The sequence below is a fragment of the Pongo abelii genome, chromosome 3, assembly GCF_028885655.2.
Source record: "Pongo abelii isolate AG06213 chromosome 3, NHGRI_mPonAbe1-v2.0_pri, whole genome shotgun sequence".
NCBI classification, from domain to species: domain Eukaryota; kingdom Metazoa; phylum Chordata; class Mammalia; order Primates; family Hominidae; genus Pongo; species Pongo abelii.
This window is the reverse complement of record NC_071988.2, coordinates 183,960,821-183,973,031: the sequence shown is the minus strand read 5'-3', so window position 1 is coordinate 183,973,031 and position 12,211 is coordinate 183,960,821. Positions and strand designations below refer to the sequence as shown.

The window sequence follows — 12,211 nt, the reverse complement described above, 5'->3', positions numbered from 1 at the left end:
TTATTGGCTATCATGGTGACAATTTAGCCACATCAAACTATCTTATTCAAATGATCATTTACATATATATAAGGTATTGCAATTTTCCAGAAGACTTTTTTAGACACTATATTTGCTGATGAGTACAAATATGTTAGTGACACCATGAAGTGTTTATTATACATAGTTAATTAAAAAGAGATTTACTATACACGAAAGGATATTTCAAGATCAATTAATATGAATTTTTCTTATCAATATAAATGTATATTATTGGTTTAAAGTAATATTCCAGTTTCAATTTACAATACAAATTTACAAATTACAATACTAATTTAAAGTTTAATTTCAGGATATTGTTGTTTATTTTCTATCAGTATTTTAAGTAGACCAGATACTTTATAACTTTTGGTTCACATGTCATAGCATTTATCCACATAATCAGAGAATATCTATAATATATTTTTATAGTAGCATATAATGTTTCTCTTAAATAGCTAATTTCATATTTCTTTCAATGTGGAAGTAAAATAATGTCTTTTTTAAACCAAAAATAAAATTCTATGCTCCTCATCTGACTGAATGGATCCTACCCTTGGCCCTTGGCCTCGTTTCCCTTAGAAACCTGAAAAACTAGTTTAGAGCATGACTGGAAAGTGGGGAGGTTAGACAAGCCTTATTAGACCCTCCTCCTTTTGGAGTTTAGGCACAACTAACCAGCATTACATTGAAACAGAGATCTTGAGAGTGGCAAAACAGACTTTGTAGCAATAAGATACCAAATTCCAACCTGACTCATGTGTGTTTGTGTGTGTGTGTGTGTGTGTGTATGTTGTGTGTGTGTGTATGTTGTATGTGTGTTTAACTGCTTCACCATGCAAAGGCAAATAGATGATCAAATCTGTCTATGCAATTCCTTTTGTATAGCAGGAGACATCAATGACCTATTAAAGTTTCCATTTGCATGGTGAATATCTTAATTGAATTGATTATTGAACCCAAAGCAATTCAATCAAATTCTCTTTCAGCTATGTATGTTGAATACCTATTGTAAAAGAAAAATTATACTAGGCAGTTGTTAAAAATGTCAAGGAGGACTTCATTCAATATTGTTGGAATAGGAGTGATGAATATTGAAATAAGGGAGAGACTGAATTCAAGTCAAGCTGAAACAAAGGTGAAGGATTTTAAATGCTGAGATCAGTTAAAGAAAAATTACAGGAGAGTCTTCCTAAAGGGGGAGATTGGTCAATATAATCAGGTCCCAGTGTTGGTTAATTGCTATTTTTTGAAGGTAGGCTCTTACCTTCCCACAGAGACTGAGAGATAGGGGTACTGTCTTTTTTGATGGTTATGTTTCAAAGGGATAGTTCCCAGCTCCTTGAGAAAACATTCCTGGCTTGTGGTGGGATTACAACTCAAAGAAGAAGAGACAGTATTTACAATAAAAAAAGAAAGAAAGTCAGGAGGTATACAATTAGGTGAAAAAACTGTTTAAAGTTTAGTCAAGTTGAGGGAGACCTTAAAGCATTCTTGGTCACTAAGATGCATAGATAGAACCTTGTAGAAATTCTAAAGCAAAGAGTAGACAGAATCTTTTCCTCCGTGTAGCTTTAGATGAAGTATTGTTACAGGCATACAACTCTATTTATTGTATTCTCCTAACTGGTGGAATCTGAGGCCATTGTGGCTTTAGTCTTGACTGTCAGAAGCTGGTACAGACATTATAATCCATCCTCATATTCACACACCTCTATATATTCATATAGATAACATGCACACACTTGGCCGGGTACGGTGGCTCACGCCTGTAATCCCAGCACTTTGGGAGGCCAAGGTGGGTGGATCACGAGGTCAGGAGATCGAGACCATCCTGGCTAACACAGTGAAGCCCCGTCTCTACTAAAAATACAAAAAATTAGCCGGGCATGGTGGTGGGCGCCTTTAGTCCCAGCTACTCGGGAGGCTGAGGTAGGAGAATGGCATGCACCTGGGAGGCGGAGCTCACAGTGAGCAGAGATCACGCCACTGCACTCCAGCCTGGGCGACAGAGCAAGACTCCGTCTCGAAAAAAAAAAGATAACATGTACACACTTATGCACATGCATATTTCATATAAAGACTTAAAACTTGTCATTTGTAGTAAGGTGTATTTGATTTGTATTCAATTGAAAGGAATGTGCACTGTAAGGTGCATATATAGAGTAAATCTATTTTAGACAGTACTGGTACATATGGAGAAGATAGTCAAGCATTTTGCATAAATTACTTAGATTCTTTAAGGAGTGATGTTAGTTATGTGTGCATCCCATGTTTCCTCCTCAATTCTTGATGTAAGTCATTCTTTTGTCAATTATGCCCATTTTGCTATACATCTTAAGATATATTGGAAAAACAATAAGGAAAAATCTGCTAAAACATAGAATTTCTATAAGAAAAATTAAATTGTGTTTAATTAAGTTCTGTGATGAAAATTATGTGTCTAGATGTATTTATTTGTCTAACCTTTGAGGAACTTAGTAGTTCAAAATGTTGCTAAACATTTAATTTAGCTACTTCATTTGCTCCTCAGCAAGGTAATAATAAAAAGTTAAATAAAATGTTGTAAAACAATAAAATAAAAACAATATACATCTGTCTGACTCATCCCACGGAAGATCTAATTAGCATATGTTTTGACTATATTCACATAAATTTCATTGGAGTGGTGATTTCACACTTCAAATATAATTGCCCACTAAAATGCAGTACGTATTTTCAACTATAAAAAAAGATGTCCCTGTCATAACATCTATCCCAAGAGAATGAGTTTTGCAGCTTTAAAAATATTTTCTAATTAGCAATAGATATTATACTTAAAGTACAGATGAATTCCTTATTTGTAACCAAATATTCAAGACATGCAAAAATACAGCTACATAGAGCAATAACTGTTGGAAGCAAATAAAGTTGGGAGACTTATCGAACAGTCCACTGGGCCAAGGGTTCCAAAATGGGAAAAGTGCACACCAGGTGGTGCAAAACGTGACACAACTGAAGGCAGGAAAAGTATTAGGTTGTAGGTGAAGGCTATTGAGTGACGTTAAATATGATCAGTTTTGTATTTCAGAAAGAATGCATTGGCTGCAATATAGAGCATGGATTGAATGAAGGAGACAAGACAGGCAAGGGGATCTTGTGAGAAATATGGATGCCTAAAATTATAGCAATGACAATGAAGTTTGAGTGTTGGGGGAGGTTTGGGATAGGTGAAGGAGTTAGAATTGATGGTGAACATTTGGTTGTGAGAGGAAAGGAAGAGATGTAGATGACTCACAAGTGCCTGGATATTTCTTATGTGTTGCTTAGAAGAATGCAGAAAGAAAAGCAAGTTCTGCCAGAGCAGAGTATTTCAGTGGTGAGCCACCTTTGTTTTAGGTGCCTGCAGCCACCCACTGGAGTCAGATAGCTTATGGTTAAAATGGGGCTTTGCCATGTGCAGAATAGATTACTTTGGGCAATTTACTTAATGTCTTTGAATTTCAGTTCTTGTTGTAGAATGGAGATTGTAATAGCTAATTCATACAATTATTCTCGAGATTGAATCCATTAACAAAAGCTACCTTTTCCTAGGAACCAGGCTTTACCTCTCTGGTTTGTCTGGGCCTTAGTAAATAGTGCCGTAACTGCATCAACTCCAGTGTTCTTTTATCTTGCTAATAAAGCACTTTGTACCCTTTTAGGTGACGGCTGTTTAAGATTATGGCCTTTTTAGGACACTGATGGTACTTTCAGGAGAGTAACAAGATTTAAGTTTCTGATGGGTGATCTGAAGAGTGTGTAGGCCCCCTGAGAGTTCTCTTAGTTAACTCAGAGAAGCAGTGTGTTTTCATTAGACATTGAAAAGAATATAAATCCAATCATTAAAAAAAAAAAAAAAAACTCATTACATGTTAATAGATACTTTGGGGAAATGTTAATTTATTCAGGGGCATATTTGGAGAACAGAAATTAATTATTTATTAATTAACAACTTAGTGACCCATATCCTAATGTATACTTCTGATGTGATACAGTATCTATCCTAGGAAAGCACTGATGCTGAGTGCTAATTATTGCATTCATAGGTACTGACAAATGAATAACCCTGGTCCATCTGCTTAAGGCTGATAAGAACAATCAAAATTTTTCCTTTGTGTACCTAAAGGGCATTTCTTCAGAGAAGGTCAGTCACCCAAAGGATATAGGTAATACGTAGAGATTTGACATATTAATATCAAGCCAAGCACAGGCTCTTACGTCAGACTGTCTGGCTTGGAATTCTGATTCCATTGCATCTTCACTATGCAAAGTTTGGCAAGTTACTGCACTTCTCAGTTTTCTTATTTGTAAAAAGGTATAATTTCAGATTATCCAATAGAGTAGTTCTAAGTAACTAATGCTATGGATGTAAAAATCTAATACAGTTTGCCTAATATATGGCATAAAAACACCATTATTATATTAATATTATCATTTTTAACTACAAAATAAGCATTTCATTCCCCTCCATAAACTTGCATTCTATCAGAGTAAACCTCTATTAATAACCTGAAATCTGGCTAGCCATATGCAGAAGATTGAAGCTGGACCCTTCCTTACACCATATGCAAAAATCAACTCGAGACAGATTAAAGACTTAAATGTAAAACCTAAAACTATAAAAACCCTGGAAGACAACCTAGGCAATACAATCCTGGATGTAGGAATGGACAAATATTTCAAATGACAAAGACACCAAAAGCAATCACAACAAAAGCAAAAATTGACAAATGGGATCTAATTAAACTTAAGAGCTTGTGCAAAGCAAAAGAAACTATCAAGAGAATAAAATAGACAGCCTACAGAATGGGAGAAAAACTTTTGCAAACTATGCATCTGACAAAGGTCTAATATCCAGCTTGTAGAAGGAACTTAAACACATTTGGAAGAAAAAACAAAACACCTCATTAAAAAGTAGGAAAAGCACATAACAGACACTTTTCAAAAGAAGACACACTTGCTGCCAATAAGCATATGAACAAAAGCTCAATATCACTGATTGTTAGAGAAATGCAAATGAAACCGCAGTGAGATGTCATCTCATATCAGTCAGAATGGCTATTATTAAAAAGTCAAAAAATAACAGATGCTGGCAAGGATATGGTGAAAAAGGAACATTTATACATTGTTGGTGGGAGTGTAAATTAGTTCAACCATGTGGAAAGCAGTATGGCGATTTTTCAAAAAGCTAACAGCAGAACTGCTATTCGACCCAGCAATCCCAATATGGGGTGCATACCCAGAGGAATATAAATCATTCTACCATACATGCATGAATGTTTATTGCAGCACTATTCACAATAGCAAAGACATGTAATCAACCTAAATGCCCATCAATGACAGGTTGGTTAAAGAAAATGTGGTACATATACACCATGGAATACTATGAAGCCATAAAAAATGAGACCATGTCTTTTGCAGGAACATGGATGGAGTTGGAGGCCATTATCATTAGCAAACTAACACAGGAACATAAAACCAAATACCACATGTTCTCACTTATAAGTGGTAGCTAAATGATGAAAACTCATTCACACAAAGGAACAACAGACACTCTGGTCTACGTGAGGCTGAAAGCGAGGAGGAGGGAGAGGAGCAGAAAAGATAACTATTAGGTACTAGGCTTAATACCTGGGTGTTGAAAAAATCTGTACAACAAAGCCCCATGACACGTTTATTTATGTAACAAACCTCCACGTGTACCCTCAGGTTCAAGGTAAATGTTGAAAAAACAAATTGAAATGTTTCTGTGAAAATTGTCAATATTTTTAGTCAATCATATATTCCACATTAGACAACTGTTTTACACACAGACACAAACACATTGACAAAAACTAAAAATCAAATAAAAATAACATTGATGTTACTTTTATTATATTAACCTTCACTTCCCTCTCCCCCAAATCTACACAACAAGCATACTAGAAACGTATCTTTAATTCAAAGTCAACGTTTTTAAAAGTCTTTATGAGCCTGTAACAAGGGATAAGTCCTATATTTACAATTTTAAAACTTTTGATTTCAATGTACACCGAAAACACAAAAGTGTATTATCTGCATATATCAAAATACAACATGTACCCTATAAATATATACAATTATCACATATCCTTTAAAAATATATTGTTTTCCATTTACTGTTGAGTAATTTATATTATAGTTAAAAATCACACAAAAGTAAAAATCATACATTTCAAAAGGATATAAATTTCCACTAAACTATTATATTCTAATTTTTCAATGATTATATGCCCTTATTATATTTCTCATAAATATTGCAAATATTTTACCTTTTTTTCTTAGTTGATCTTGTCATTATTCAATTACAATTCTAATTTATAAGCCTTGTCATTTTTAAAATGGAGCACGATCTATGAATGGCCTTTGAAAATGAGTTTAGTTAGATGATAGTATTGTGATGTTTTTGATTTGTATACAACCATATCCCTGAATTATTAAAAAGATAAATAAGTATTGACAAGTAAATATATTTTTAAAAATCCTTGTTTACATTTGATATTCAGAGCCATGGAGTGACCATTCAATATCAAATAAGGCATCATGTGTTAATAAAACAAAAGGAAACAATATGCCCCTCCACACCCCTCCCCCTTGTGCAACCTATTGAAACATGTCACTACTTGCATATATATATGTATTTTTTTTTTTTTGAGACGGAGTTTTGCTCTTGTTCCCGGCTGAAGTTCGATGGCACGGTGGTCTCAGCTCACTGCAACCTCCAACTCCCGGGTTCAAGCGATTCTCATGCCTCAGGCTCCCGAGTAGCTGGGATTGTAGGTGCGCACCACCACTCCCAGCTAATTTTTTGTATTCTTAGTAGAGATAGGGTTTCACCATGTTGATTAGGCTGGTCTCAAACTCCTGACCTCCAGTGATCCACCTGCCTTGGCTTTCCAAATTGCTGGGATTACAGGCGTAAGCCACTGCGCCCTGCTTCCACTACTTGCATATCTAAAGACCTCTCACACCTTCCAAAACAGAATACTTGCTCCTCCCGCTGTCTTTCCCTTCTCAATTAATGGTTACTCCTTCCTTCTCTGTGCTCAGTTAATTCTTGTAATAAGCTTTGACTCCTCTCTTTAACATCACATTTCCAGGAAATCTTAGTCTCTACCTTCAAAATATATTCAAAGCTCTAGGTTGTCCCACAGTTTCTGCTTCTACTGCTTTAGTTCATGCCGCTTTTACCTCTGCCTAGAAGAATACCCCATGTAGTTTGCTTGTTCCTGCACTTTTCTCCCTGGAGACTCTTCTCTACCCAGCAGCCAGAGCCATTCAGATAAAGTCACTCCTCTGCTCAAACCACTCTCTTTCATGACTCCTACTTTATCTTGCATGGAATTTGAAGATGTTAAAATCACTGACAAGATTCTGCAGGATATGTTCCTGCCTTTTAATCTCTCTGACCTCAATCAGTACTACTTTCTTTTCATTCACTTTTTTCCTGCCACACCACCTCCTTGATGCTTCTTGAACAGGATCACCGCAGGTGGCCTCTTCCTGGGATTTTTGCACTTGAGGCTCCTTCTGCCTGAAAGTCTCTTTGCCCAGTTGTCAGCATGGTTTACTCTTTTATATCCTTCATATCCATTCTGAAAGGCCATCTTCTTTGTAAGGTCTACCCACCTTACACTTTAGATTTCTGTCTAAAATGGAAATCTCTCATTCTCCTAGGACTTCCTATTCTCTACCCCTGCTTTTTCCTTCATCATAGCCTTATCAACTTCTAACAAACTATAGGCAGTCATCCCTCCACATTTGCAGGAGATTGGCTCCGGGACACCTGCATGTACCAAAATCCATGCATACTCAAGTCCCACAGTTGGCCCTATGGAAATTGCGTATATGAAAAACTGGCCCTCTGCATACGCGGGCTTTGCATCCCACCAATACAGTATTCTTGATCAAAGAATCCTTGTATAAGTCAATACATGCAGTTGAAACTCATGAGTCTTACACCCTGTCCCTACAATATTTTTTGGCACATAATAGATCTTTAACGCACATTTTCAAATGAGTTAATAATATGGAGGCTTCACTTGTATTTATATCTTAAAATGTTAGATAGACTACATGAGTAAGTTCTTCCAAATCACTATCTTCCAGCAGCAGTATTGACCTAACTGAGTGAAAGGAAAAAAAAGACTAGAAAACAGTTGATGCTGCAATGACCAAACAACTTTATGATTTTGATTATTTCCTGAGTTTCTAGAAGCTCAGTTATTTTTGCTTTCAAGTTCAGTCGTTTCAGATGTAAAATTGTGTGCATCGTATGAAATGACACCAATTATTCAGTAGGTGCTAGACAAACCAATGAGCTATGTGAATTAATTTACATTAAAATGAAATGCAAAGTTATTTGAAATTAAAACATGGTATTTCAAGTTTGACTATCTAATAGTCCTGTCATTTTTATGTCGATGATATTTCTGAATCAATGGTAGTATAATAAGTGTTAGGAAATTAGTGTTGGGATTTGGTTCATATCTACAGAATTTTTTTTAATCCAAGTCTATTACTATTTGCTTACTTCTGGGACTCCATTGCTAACATCCTGCTAGTAGCTGCTGTGTTTTAATCTTCAGGTGAATGGAGACAGCAAGTTTGGACATGCACACCCAACACCTAACTAGAGAGAGTCATGATTAGGTCTCCACAATTCAATTTAAAATTGTGTGTGTTGTAGCTCACGTATTTCATTTAATAGAAAGAGTACAGGAGTGAGCTGTTTCAATCTATTTCTAGCTAAAGTTATTATGCTTCATAGAGAATTAAGCTGAAAATGTTTACCCCAAAACCACAAAGATTATACCTTAAGATAAATGACAAATATCCTTATACTGTAGAGTCTCTGTTCTTATCAAACTATAAATTTTCATATCTAATTGCACACCTGCTTGTATCTTCTTAATGCCTTTCAATGAAAATAAATTTATATAATGGTAATATAATTTATGTGCATATAAGTTAACGTTGTTTATGAGAGAATAATTGATATATTTTATATTTTGTTATGTATTACCATAATTTTGTCATTAGATATATTATCTAAAAGGTAGTATTCTTTAATAATTCGTTTATATTTAAAAATGCTTTAAATCTCTTTTAACTTTTCATAAGATTATAAAATTTGCCACTTTATTTGAAGATGCAACAAACTACTTTTAAAAAGCTATTGAAATTGAGTAGCTTTTGTTTCAAGGGTGTTTAGATAAAGAAGGCATTTTGTTAGAGTCTAATATATTTTTCCAGTGTATTTGATTGTCTCATTGTGATATGAGAGAAATCATACAGGAACTGCTTTAATATTGGTTGCATAGTCTAATTTTCTAAAACAGAGTGGCTATTCAAAAACCTAGCACTGCTAGTTTAGATAGAATTCACTAAGCTGTGTAGTGCCTCAATTTGATCTTGTTGAGTGTTTAAATTTACATTTAATTTAAAATGCTGGAAATAGATTTTACAAAGTTATTTCCCATGCATGTAAATTTACTTAACACAAGTCAAAAAACAACTTTATTGAGGTATACTTAAATTGTAATTGTCCTAGGAGTTTGGGCAATGTATTCACACATGCAACCACCACCACCAACATAATCAAGAGAGATGTATACAGATATTTATATTGATGTACACACATGCACACACATATTCAATTTCATATTTTTGTATATAGTTCTGTGAGTTTTAAGACCTATTTAGTATCCTGTAATCGCCACTACAATAAGGTTACTAAAGATCCATCAGTGAAAAATATTCCCTAATTCTCGTCCTTTTTAGTCAAAGCTCTCCAATGCAGCCTCTGCCAGCCACTCATCATTCTCTGTCCCTATACTTTTGCTGAGTATCATACGAGTGAGCTCATGTAGTATGTAACATTTTGAGACTGAACTGGCTTCTTTCACTCTGCCTAATACATTTAATATTTCAATAAAGTTGCATTTGTTTTTAATTTATTAGGATGCATGCATAAAATTCAATTTACAGTCAGTCGTCTTTTTTATTTAGGTTTGATTCCGTAGCTGTGCTTTGTCTAGTATTTGAAGCATGATGAGTCTACATTCATCAAATATAAAACATGCTGTAATATTTTTTGATATCTTGATTGAAAGTACTAAGATATTTTCATTTTTAAAATATTAAATAATTAAATCTAAATTGGGTGTTATATTTCCAAAGCATATTGATTACTGGGCATACAATGGGCTGACCTTTCCTATTCTCCTCTCAGCTTACTCAGAGGGAGGAAGTTTTTCATGTGCTAGTTTGTCTTTTTGAGAAGTCAATTGCAACCTGAGGCTTTCTTGCCTTGGATCTCCTGAGAAACATTATGAGACACAAGGCCTGTTTATTTCTTGCAAGCTTTTATTGTACTGGCAGAGACTGCCCTTTTCCAGATGTCTATTTTATTTCTCAAGTTGTGGAAACTGTTTAAAGGTTAGCAGAATCAAAGATTTAAGTAGAATACATCCTTGGCATAGGGGGCATGAAGGTCATTGTCACATTCCACAAAATGATTACAGTTTCCCATCAGACACTTTTTCAATCTGCCCCACTTGCCACCAGGAAAGTCAATATTTGCATTCTGTTGAATATGCATGACCACTAGTGTTTGAAGAAAGGGCTACTTGATATATGCATTTCTATGATTATCTTGTCTGCATTCACAAGAAATTATCTGAAAATCCTCTAATGATTCAAAGACTTGCTGTAAGGGGTTATTTCATTATTAGAATTAGTTCTACTGAAACTTTAAATTAGACTGACTTAGCATATTATATTTCTTAATTTAAAATAAATCACCAGAAAAGGGAAAAATTAAAATATGTGAGAAATAACTTCTTTGCTCATAAAACATTGGATTATATGTGTAAATACATTTTCAATTTTTATCATATTTCTGATTTATTTAATCTCTGAAGTGTATGCATTCAAGGATTTTATCTTCCCTGGGGGTTTCTGATATTTTAATCACATCCAACTAGCTTCAGTTGAAAATTGTTTAATGTGGAAGTTTTTAACTGATTAAAAATTTCCTATCTTTACTTTGTACAGAAATTTCTTCTCTTTAAACTTTTAGCATCTCTTTGAGAAGTATTGACTAATACTGTAATTCTTTTACACGTATTCTCCTTTGCTGTATTTGTCTTTCCTGTATCAACTTTTATTTAATGACCCATTTTCTGTTTTCAGTTATTCTGTTACCTTACATACAAACAAAGATGCTTTCATCACCTTGCCTATCTGTGATTTTCCCATTTGAACCCTCATGTTTTGTGATTTCCAGGCTATGAAAACAAATAAATCCTGCTGAATATGATGGGACAAAAAAACTCCTGCACTTCTTCTAAATCCCATTTACCTTGCCAATTTTGCAAAATCAAAGAAAATGCTATAGTTTATCTAGTATTAGAGATATCTTTCCTCTCCCATTACTTTTCTCTGTTTTTTTTTAGTGATTTTTTAGTCCAATCATTTATTCTCTCACAATAAAATTTGTATTTGTTTTGTATTTTCAATTAGAAATTTTAAGCTGAAATAAAGTAAGTTTCTTTACCTCGCTGAGACTCACTTTCTAAGTCTGTAAAATAAAGAAGTTGGACTAAGATAAAACCTAAGTTTTATTATTTGGTAGACTCTGTCTTAGTGGTCTCTTGAAGTCAAATAAGAAGGCAGATCTCTAACTCCGGTGACGTTTTTGTTGAAGGTGTGCTCAGGCGTGGTGTTGTCCTGCATTCCTGCATTGAGAAACTTCAGCCTGCAAGTTAGCATTTGTTAGTGTCATTCGGTAAAGAATATTCCTCATGATTCTGGCTTCCACTTTTAGTTTGGTAAGGTCACTGGATTTCATTATATATATATATATTTCAATAAAGTATATATATACTTTCATTATATACATTTATTATATATATTTTATTATATATTTCTTTATATATTTCAATAAAGTATATATATACTTTCATTATATATATATTTCAATAAAGTAGCATTTGTTTAAAATTTATTTATATATATATATGTAAAGTGAGCTGTTAATTAGGAGTTGTTATGAGCCCATGCTTGTAGTTGTAGTTGAAGAGTTTTCTCTCCTTCCCCGCCATTCTAAAATATCTTCCTTCACTTCCTTATTAACTATTTTTGAAAGCCC

General features: G+C 34.2%; 1 protein-coding gene across 2 annotated transcripts in view; it reads left to right on the top strand.

Moving 5' to 3' along the window:
- FSTL5 (follistatin like 5) overlaps positions 1 to 12,211 on the top strand; it is an 807,547-nt gene that overhangs the window by 203,677 nt on the left and 591,659 nt on the right. The window contains exon 2 of one of the 2 annotated variants that reach the window (XM_054554669.1): positions 11,768 to 11,891. The exons of the other annotated variant lie outside the window; for it this stretch is intronic. The gene's annotated coding sequence lies outside the window, so the exon portion shown is untranslated. The remainder of the gene's footprint in view (positions 1 to 11,767; positions 11,892 to 12,211) is intronic. 2 annotated transcript variants of the gene reach the window in all.